The sequence below is a fragment of the Microtus oregoni genome, unplaced genomic scaffold, assembly GCF_018167655.1.
Source record: "Microtus oregoni isolate MIOR12 unplaced genomic scaffold, Mior012 000054F_ref0000373, whole genome shotgun sequence".
Classification (NCBI taxonomy): domain Eukaryota; kingdom Metazoa; phylum Chordata; class Mammalia; order Rodentia; family Cricetidae; genus Microtus; species Microtus oregoni.
The window spans coordinates 5,376,008-5,384,170 of record NW_024543830.1 but is presented as its reverse complement, the minus strand read 5'-3'; the positions used below and the strand labels follow the sequence as shown (position 1 = coordinate 5,384,170).

General features: G+C 45.9%; 1 pseudogene; it reads left to right on the top strand.

The window, feature by feature from the left end:
* The first annotated feature begins 2,194 nt into the window (after positions 1-2,194).
* Positions 2,195-3,939, top strand: LOC121437799 (annotated as a pseudogene).
* Positions 3,940-8,163: the final 4,224 nt, after the last annotated feature.

The following is an 8,163-nucleotide window of genomic DNA, read 5'->3' as shown; positions in this document are numbered from 1 at the left end:
TTCCATAGTCAGACCTCCTGAAAGAGCCAGAGCTGTTTATGCTGCCAGTATAAACCAGGAAGCCTTCTTAAAGGAGCTGTGTCTCTGCTTGCAGTCAGCAAACAGAGCCCACCTGAAAAAAAATGCTGCTATCAAGAAGCTGTGCTTATCTCTGTTCTTTTGTGTCTAGAATTCCTTCCCAAGCTCTCTCAGGTTTTATGTGGATGTAGTCAGCCCATGTTGGCACACCATTTGTAAACAGAGACTGCTCATTCATTTCCTGGCTGTCCAGACCCAAATAATCACACAAAATTGTATTAATTACAACCCTGTTTGGCCAATGGCTCAAGCATATTTCTAACTAGCTCTTATATTTTAAATTAATCCATTTCTATTAATCTGTGTATTGTCACTAGGCTGTGGCTTACCAGTGCTGGTGTTCTACTCCTTTGGCAGCTACATGGTGTTTCCTTGATTCTGCCTACTCCATCTTTGTTCTGATTTCCTGCCTGGCTTTACTCTGCTAAGCCATTGGTCCAAACAGATCTATTCATCAATCAATTAAAGCAACACATATACAGAAGAACATCCCATATCAGATATGACTTATAAACTACAATGCTTCAAAAGAGAGCATATAATATGCTATGTAATGTCTATAGATTTTTATTGTGTAACTGACTCCAGAGAAAGCCGCAAACTTAAAAGAAGAGAATATAGAAAGAAGGAAAGGAAGGGGGGAAAGTAGAGGAGGAGAAGGAACGAGAAGTTGGGAATGGTGGGATATGTACAACACCAACACTTGAGGGGTAGAAACTAAAGGATCAGAAGTTCTCCACTAACCTTGGCTATAGGTCACTCAGGATCATTCGGGGATACCATGTTTCAAAAAGAGACATGCAGAAATACTACATCTCCTCTGACTACTGCTGTGGAATTATCCTTCTGTACACTGTGTGAATATATGTTGCTATGATTGGCTTAAGACACAAGCTAGCTAGCCAATAGCTGAACAGGACAAAGTAAGATATGAAAACCAAACCAAGAATGAAAGTTGAGTAAGGGCAGAGTGGAAGGAGTCATCAAACAGACAGAGAATGAGCCTGACACACAAAATGTAAAAACCACAAGATTAATAGAAATGGGTTAAGTTGTAAGAGCTAGTTAGTAGCAAGCCTTAGCTATTGGCTGAGCATTTGGAATTAATATAAGCCTCTGTGGGACTGGTGGCCAGGAAAATGAAACTGCACCTAAAAATGGCACCAAAATATTTGGCACCTACATCCACGTAAAAAGTTAGAGAGCTTGGAAAAGAGTTCCAGACACACAGAAATGGAGCCAAGGCACTGTTTCCTAATCTTGTATCTCTCATGGCAGACAGAATGTGGAGATGCATGACCCAGTGTTAAGCTTAAGTACATTTTTCTTTCCATGGATACCTTCTCCCGTGCTTGTTGGGCTTTGGCACATGCCAGAGAGAATTCCAAACATGCTATTAGCCATATGCTTCAGTGCTTTGCCACCCTTGGATTACCTAGCCAAATTAAATTACCATGCTTTATTGGTAAGGACTTTGTAGACTTTCTACAAACATGGAAAATTTCTCATTCCACTGGCATTCCATATAATCCAAGGGGACAGGCCATCATGGAAAATTACAATCAAACCCTTAAGTCTCAACTGCAAAAGCAGAAGGGGGAGTCCCTACCCCTGCATGATCAATTGAGAAAGGCATTATTGACCCTAATGTTAGAGAAAATAAGCTGTCTCCTTTTCAAAAACATTGGTCCTCATCAGTTACCTATAGTTCTATCTTGGTCAAACGAAAGGACCCTTTGACTGGAACCTGGAGTGGACCAGATCCCCACCCCCCCCACCCCCCCACCCCCGCAGGAAGAGGGTTTGAAGGCGTCTTTCCCCAAAATGAAAAAAGGCTCACCTGTGTGCTGGCTAGAGATCTTAAATATTTACCCCAACAATGGGATGATGATAATAAAGTTTCCAGGGAGTGTCCCACCCCTGAGGATTGCTTTTCTGCTTCTCCCCCAGAGATAGCTGGGGATGTGGATGCTGCCACTCAACCTGATGAAAACCTAGAGGAGGCCAGAGCCATCCTGACCTGTCAGATGGAAGGGCCCTAAAAGGTGCTGCTTTTCGAGCTGGTGACAGGTTCTACTCAGCTGGTGATATGGGCAGAGGTGGCAGCAACAATGTGGTGTGTACCAGATGGCTGAGGAAATCACCTCTTGAGAAGTTGAGGTGCTATGCCTGGAAAAAAAAAAAACGCTGGTTTATACTGCAGAGTGGCCAGATGAGGGGCAACCTGGATGTGCTGGAATACTACAAGAGTGAACACTCCAAGAACCCCTGTGGATCATCAACCTAAACTTCTGCGAGCAGGTGGCTTCAGGCCTGACTTTCAACACAAAAAAGCTGCAGGATAGTTTTATGTTTGACATCAAGACCAGTGAGTGCACTTTCTACCTAGTGGCTGAGACAAAGGTTGCCATGAATAAGTGGGACCCAGCATCTGCCAGATCTGCGGCTTCATGAGCACAGACTCCCTGAGAAACCTTTCTTCAGCCAGTCACGGTCCGGCTCTTCTCTGGCTGGGTTCAGCAGCTCCAGTCAGCACCTGCTCAGAGAAAGGAAGTCCTCCGGCCTTCCCACATCAGCCTGCCTTGTTCATCAGTGCCCCTCAGGAGTATTTCCACCTACTCCGATGCATCAGCCCAAGGACAGAAAATGCCAGGAGTGCCAGCTTCTCTCAGGGCGCCTGGCAGAAGAATGATATGGCCGTGTGAAAAAATTCCCAGGTAATAGACACTGTATTAACGGAGCCAGTGGTCAAGTCCATGGCTTCTACAGCCTTCCCAAGCCAAGCCGACACAATACAGAGTTGAAAGACAGTACTTAGGACCTCCCCCGCAGTCTGGCTTCACACAGCCATACCAAGGGCAGCCTCACAGGGTCCGAGACAGATACTGAGGATGTGTACACCTTCAGGACACCCAGCAACACCCTGTGTCGGGAGTTTGGAGACCTCCTAGTGGACAATATTGATGTTCCAACCACTCCTCTCTCAGCCTACCAGATTCCTAGAACATTCACACTGGAGAAGAACCGCAATGCCATGACAGTGGCCACTCCTGGAGACTCAGCCATAGTTCCCCGACCCTGGCCCCCCAAGACAAGTCAGTCAGAAACATCTTGGTGGGGCAGCCCTCAGCAAAGACCTCCAAAAAGTGAAAATAGCATATCTGTAGCTGCTACCCCTCCCGCAATGGACCACAGCTGACTCCCACTGAACTTCTTCCTATGAGACCTATGAGTATCCAACACGAAGTGGAGACTGTGTTGGTTGGTCTGCCGAACCTCCAGAAAGACTACCATGGGCCAATCCAGTACCAGCTCTGATGACAACTATGTGCCCATGAACCCAGGTTTTTCTGCCCTGTTGGCTATAGAACAAGCAAGGGACATTCCCATAAGCCCAGGGCCCCATCACCTTGACCCATTCACTGCCTTTCCTGTTCATAGAGGCCCCAGTCGAGGAAGTGAGATCCAGCCACCCCAGTCAATCGCAACCTCAAGTCTGACTGGAAAGCACAGCCAACACCCCTTGACCTGAGACACAATGCAGTCATTGATGACCTTCCTTTCAAGTCACCTATCACCACATCTTGGTTCTGCTGTCCCATCTCCAGCACAGACTTGGGAGCTGCATCTCTTGTTCCCAGTGGCACCAACAGCCTGGCTCCAATCTGACAGTGTAGATTACCCAGTCCTGGACCTTCAGCCAGGCTCCCTGAGCCCTCACCGCAAGCCGTCTGTATCATCTGTCACATCAGATGAGAAGGCAGACTGTGTCCAAGTGGACAAAGAGAAGACGCAAGCCCTGCAGACACCATGCAGGAGTGGACAGATGTGCGGCAGTCCTCAGAGCCTTCCAAGCTGTGATGTGGGAGGGGGGCACCTAGGCAGCTGCTCAGAGCTGGCTCCTTGTCACCTCCTTCTCCATCCCTTACAGAAAAAAAAGGTTGGGGGAGTCTCCTGCTTTGGATCAATTTGTCTGCTGCTTGGACTCAGAGAGAGGGCTAAGGCTCGTGTCTCATGTCTGCTCACTGCTCTCTACTCTCTACCTCAGGGATGCTTCTCCAACCCTCGAGGATGCTAACCAGGGCGCAGTGTCCCAGTCCTGCGGTCATTGCATCGTTACCTCCTGCTGGACGGGCAGCTGCCCCAAGTAGTCTGGGCCAAGAGGCTGGTGCACAGCAGCGAGGTCTCTGGGAAACAGCATCCCTCTGCAGCCAGTGCGCCACAAGAAGTGGGTGGACAGCAGGCCGGGCACGGGTGATTTCATCCCTGAGATGAGAGATGAGACTCAGCGCCCTGTACACCTACTGGGTTCCGCAGGGTTTCATGGTGGCTGTCACCATCAACCGTGAGGCAGTGGAGGAGATCCGATGCTACGCGCGTGCAAGACAAAGAGGTCAACTCCCAGGAATCTGAGTAGTCATCAGCAATGGTCACCAGCCAGGGCGGGGATGGTGACCCGGTTCCATTCCCAAGGCTGGTCGTCCTGGGGTAGCTTGCTCTCCGGCAGCCTAAGGCTTCCGGTGCTCTCCGAGTCTGAGTCCACATTCTGGCCTTCGGGTTCTTAAGCGGTGTCATATAACTGAATGCCTTTGTGTTGGGACCGGACACTCTCCTGCCTCTGGCATCCCCCTTTCCTGTTTTGCTCTTGAGGTCATTCCTGGCATAGCTGGCTGACATCACAAAGGACCATAAACAGTCGTGTGCATGAGGCTGTGAAGGCCATTGTTGTGCCACAATGTGTCGCCTGTGTATAAGTCCAAGGGTGTGATAGACCAGGAGGAGGGCCTGGCTCCTGTGCGCAGGTCAGTTCTGCGCCCACCCTCTCCGGGATTCCCGCTGCCCCAGGCTTCTCAAGAAGAGGGGGTTGCACCTGAGAAGGGCTCCCCTCCTCTAGCCTGGGCCCCCAGCACAGCCGGCTCTATTTGGAGCTTGGAGCTGCAAGGCAACCTCATCGTTGGAGCAGTGATAGAAGAGTCCTTTCTCACAGCACACACAAGTCCCGCAGTCAATGGCGTTCTGGGCTGAGCCCATGGAAGGGTGGTGATGGTGGTGGTGGTAGGTGCATTCCTTACATTTGGATTTGCCACAGTTCTCAGATGGTAGGAGTAGTGGCCGGCTGGAGGTGTGGGACACCATTGAAGGGGTGCCCTGCTGCAGCAGCAAGGAGGTCTCCTCAGGCACCACAGCCCTTGTCTTCCTGAACAGGCAGATTGTTGCTGCTCGGTTTAATGGTTCCCTTGAGTTCTTTTCCTTGGAGAGCCACACTTCCCTCAGCACCCTGCAGTTCAGAGGGACCCTAGGGTGAGGCAGCTCTCCTTCTTCATAAAAACAAAAAGGAGAGATGTGGGGTTCATGAGGCTCAGTGTAACTTTCTGATCCTAACTTGAGTTTGGAGAGGAGTGACTCAGCACAGCCTGACCTACGCCCGCTTATGCCCACCCACCGCTGACGTAGCAGGATATGATTGGCCCTTCTTCCTCACTCCATCTCACCCCACCCCAAGACTCCAGCCCACTACCTCAGCACTATATAAGTTCCTGCCCTGATGCCATAAAGTGAAATCCTGCTTCAACGGACTCCTGGTTCAGTGTATGTTTCTTCTTGGTCTGTGGTAAGGTCTAGGTCTACACTCAACAACCAGCTCAGTCCCAGGGAGAGGTCGGCCCTATCTGCTGGAGAGCCCAGCAACCCAGTCTGAGACTTGCCAGCATGCCATGAGCTAGGCGGGTTCTCACAGTCTCTTTTGCAGGTTGTGGTATAGAGAGGCATCTCCTGGCAGCTCCCTGTGGGAAGAACCAGCTGCCCTATACCATCACACACTAAGCTAAGCTGCACTGGCAGTGGCTGACATGCCAGTTTAAGATCCACCTCATGCAATCAAAAAACAACACAGATGCTAGGTGAAAGAGATCCAGACAGCAAGATACTTTAAATGGGTTATAGTGTTTTTAAACATATACAGAGGCTTGGAAAAGAGAAGACAAAGAGTATATACAGTTAAACAATAACGAATACAAAAAAAAACCAATAACTTTAAAATAAAGTCCTTAAAAAGGGAGCAAAGTATAAGAAATAAGCCATGTAAAGATGGGAAACACACAGAGAGTCTGGATACTGTATGCTATGGTGTTGTCTTTGAATTTTTTGACTGCTGTGGAAGGATCAATAGCTGCTAAGAGACATTTGATTGTAAATGCTGCTGGATTAAACCAGCCTATATAATTTTAGAATGTCTTGATTCCAAATGAAAGTCAAAAGATACATTACTTTGGGAAAGAGGTTCTACTTTTGTTTCCACATACAAAAAAGTTTATGGATTCATCCAAAGTTAAAGATAATCATGTTTGATCAAGGGATACAAACATAAATGAACCTAGAAGAACTATAAGACACACAATGTATATTTTACCTGATCAAACATAAAACAAAAAATCATCTTTGGTTGACTTGTATACAATGTAGTCTATACTTGTATTAATATAAATTTATATATATATAATATAGATATATATATATATATGCATGTGTGTATGTGTTACCTTTAAAAGTTCATGTATTTTCAGAACAAGAGGACAAGACACCAATAAAAACAATGACCCAGGCGATCCAGCATCCAGAAGAGCTTCAAGGATGCTGACTGAGATGATTCAGTCTCACAGAATTTTCCAGTCAAGACTTAATACTTATCCTGATTTTCTCAAGTTTCTCCCAAAAATTCCAATGCCCCCATACAACAGGAAGCAGTCTAGAGAACTATGCCCACATTTCCAAAAAGATGGATTATAGATATATATTATCATTTAAGGGGAGTTGGTAACACGTTGCTATTGATAATGGTTAGGAAAAATGCTGAACAAAGGAAATTAGATTCAGGGATCTCATTCTAAAATGAAAAGGGGGATATAGAAATGATAGAAATATAAGGGTAGATTATTGAATCTATTTAAATCCAAAACAACTATTTGTCTTAAGTATTTTACATTGGTATGAATTTTGTTTTATTGATACAAATTAATTTGTTTATATATATATATATATGTTTCTACTGTTGTTTAAGGTATTGTGTTCATGCAGCTCATTTAAAAATGTAGAGCATACTTACTACTGGGCACATGCCTTTAATTTCAGCACCAGGAGGCAGAGGTAGGCAGATCTCTGTCAGTTTGAGGCCAGCCTAATCTACAAGAATTAGTTCCAGGACAGGCTCCAAAGTTACAGAGATACCATATCTCAAAAAACAATAAAAAATGTAGTGTATAATTAAGAAATGCAGATTAATAATCATCTATAATAATCAAACTTACAATCATGTTAGATATATTTTCAAGTTCATACACAGATATTTAGGTAGATAGTCTTCAAATACTTTAAAGAACTACATAATATGGAATTTAATATGTTTAATAACCTAAGTGTTGAAGAAGCTGCGGGCTGTGTTCCTGCCACCCAGCTCCTGGCTGCCTGGCTAGCTTATGCCCCCAAATAATGACACACAAACTGTATTCATATAAACACTGCTTGGCCCATTTCTATTAATGTGTGTAGCATAAGGAGATGTGCTTACCAAGAAGATTCTAGCCTACATCCATCCTGGGTCGGAGCTTCATTACGTCTGCCCTGGAGAGCAGCGGCATGGTGTCTGAGCTCACTTCCTCTTCCTCCCAGCATTCTGTTCTGTTTACTCCACCCACCTATGTTCTAACCTATCAGGCCAAGCAGTTTCTTTATTAATTAACCAATGACTTTCCTCCATCACCTAAGGCTTTTCATAACAGCAAGACACAACTGCTCCTGGCAGCACCAATCTACTTCAGAGAAGATGATAGGCATCAAAGAAAATCTATATAGTTTGTTTTCTTTATGGCAAAAGCTAGCCATGTGGACAAAGAAAGTCCCTTTGCCTTAATTACTGACAATATACTATCCAACTGGACCAGCAGGACACAAAAAAGATAACTGCCGAACTTTGCCAAGACAAGGTAGGACAGTCCTTCATAATTGCTGCTTCACAGAAAAGTCTGTCAGATATTCTAGGCCTGTAGGCCAAAGTTGAATGCCCCAACATTGAAGAGGAACTTTGGGTGA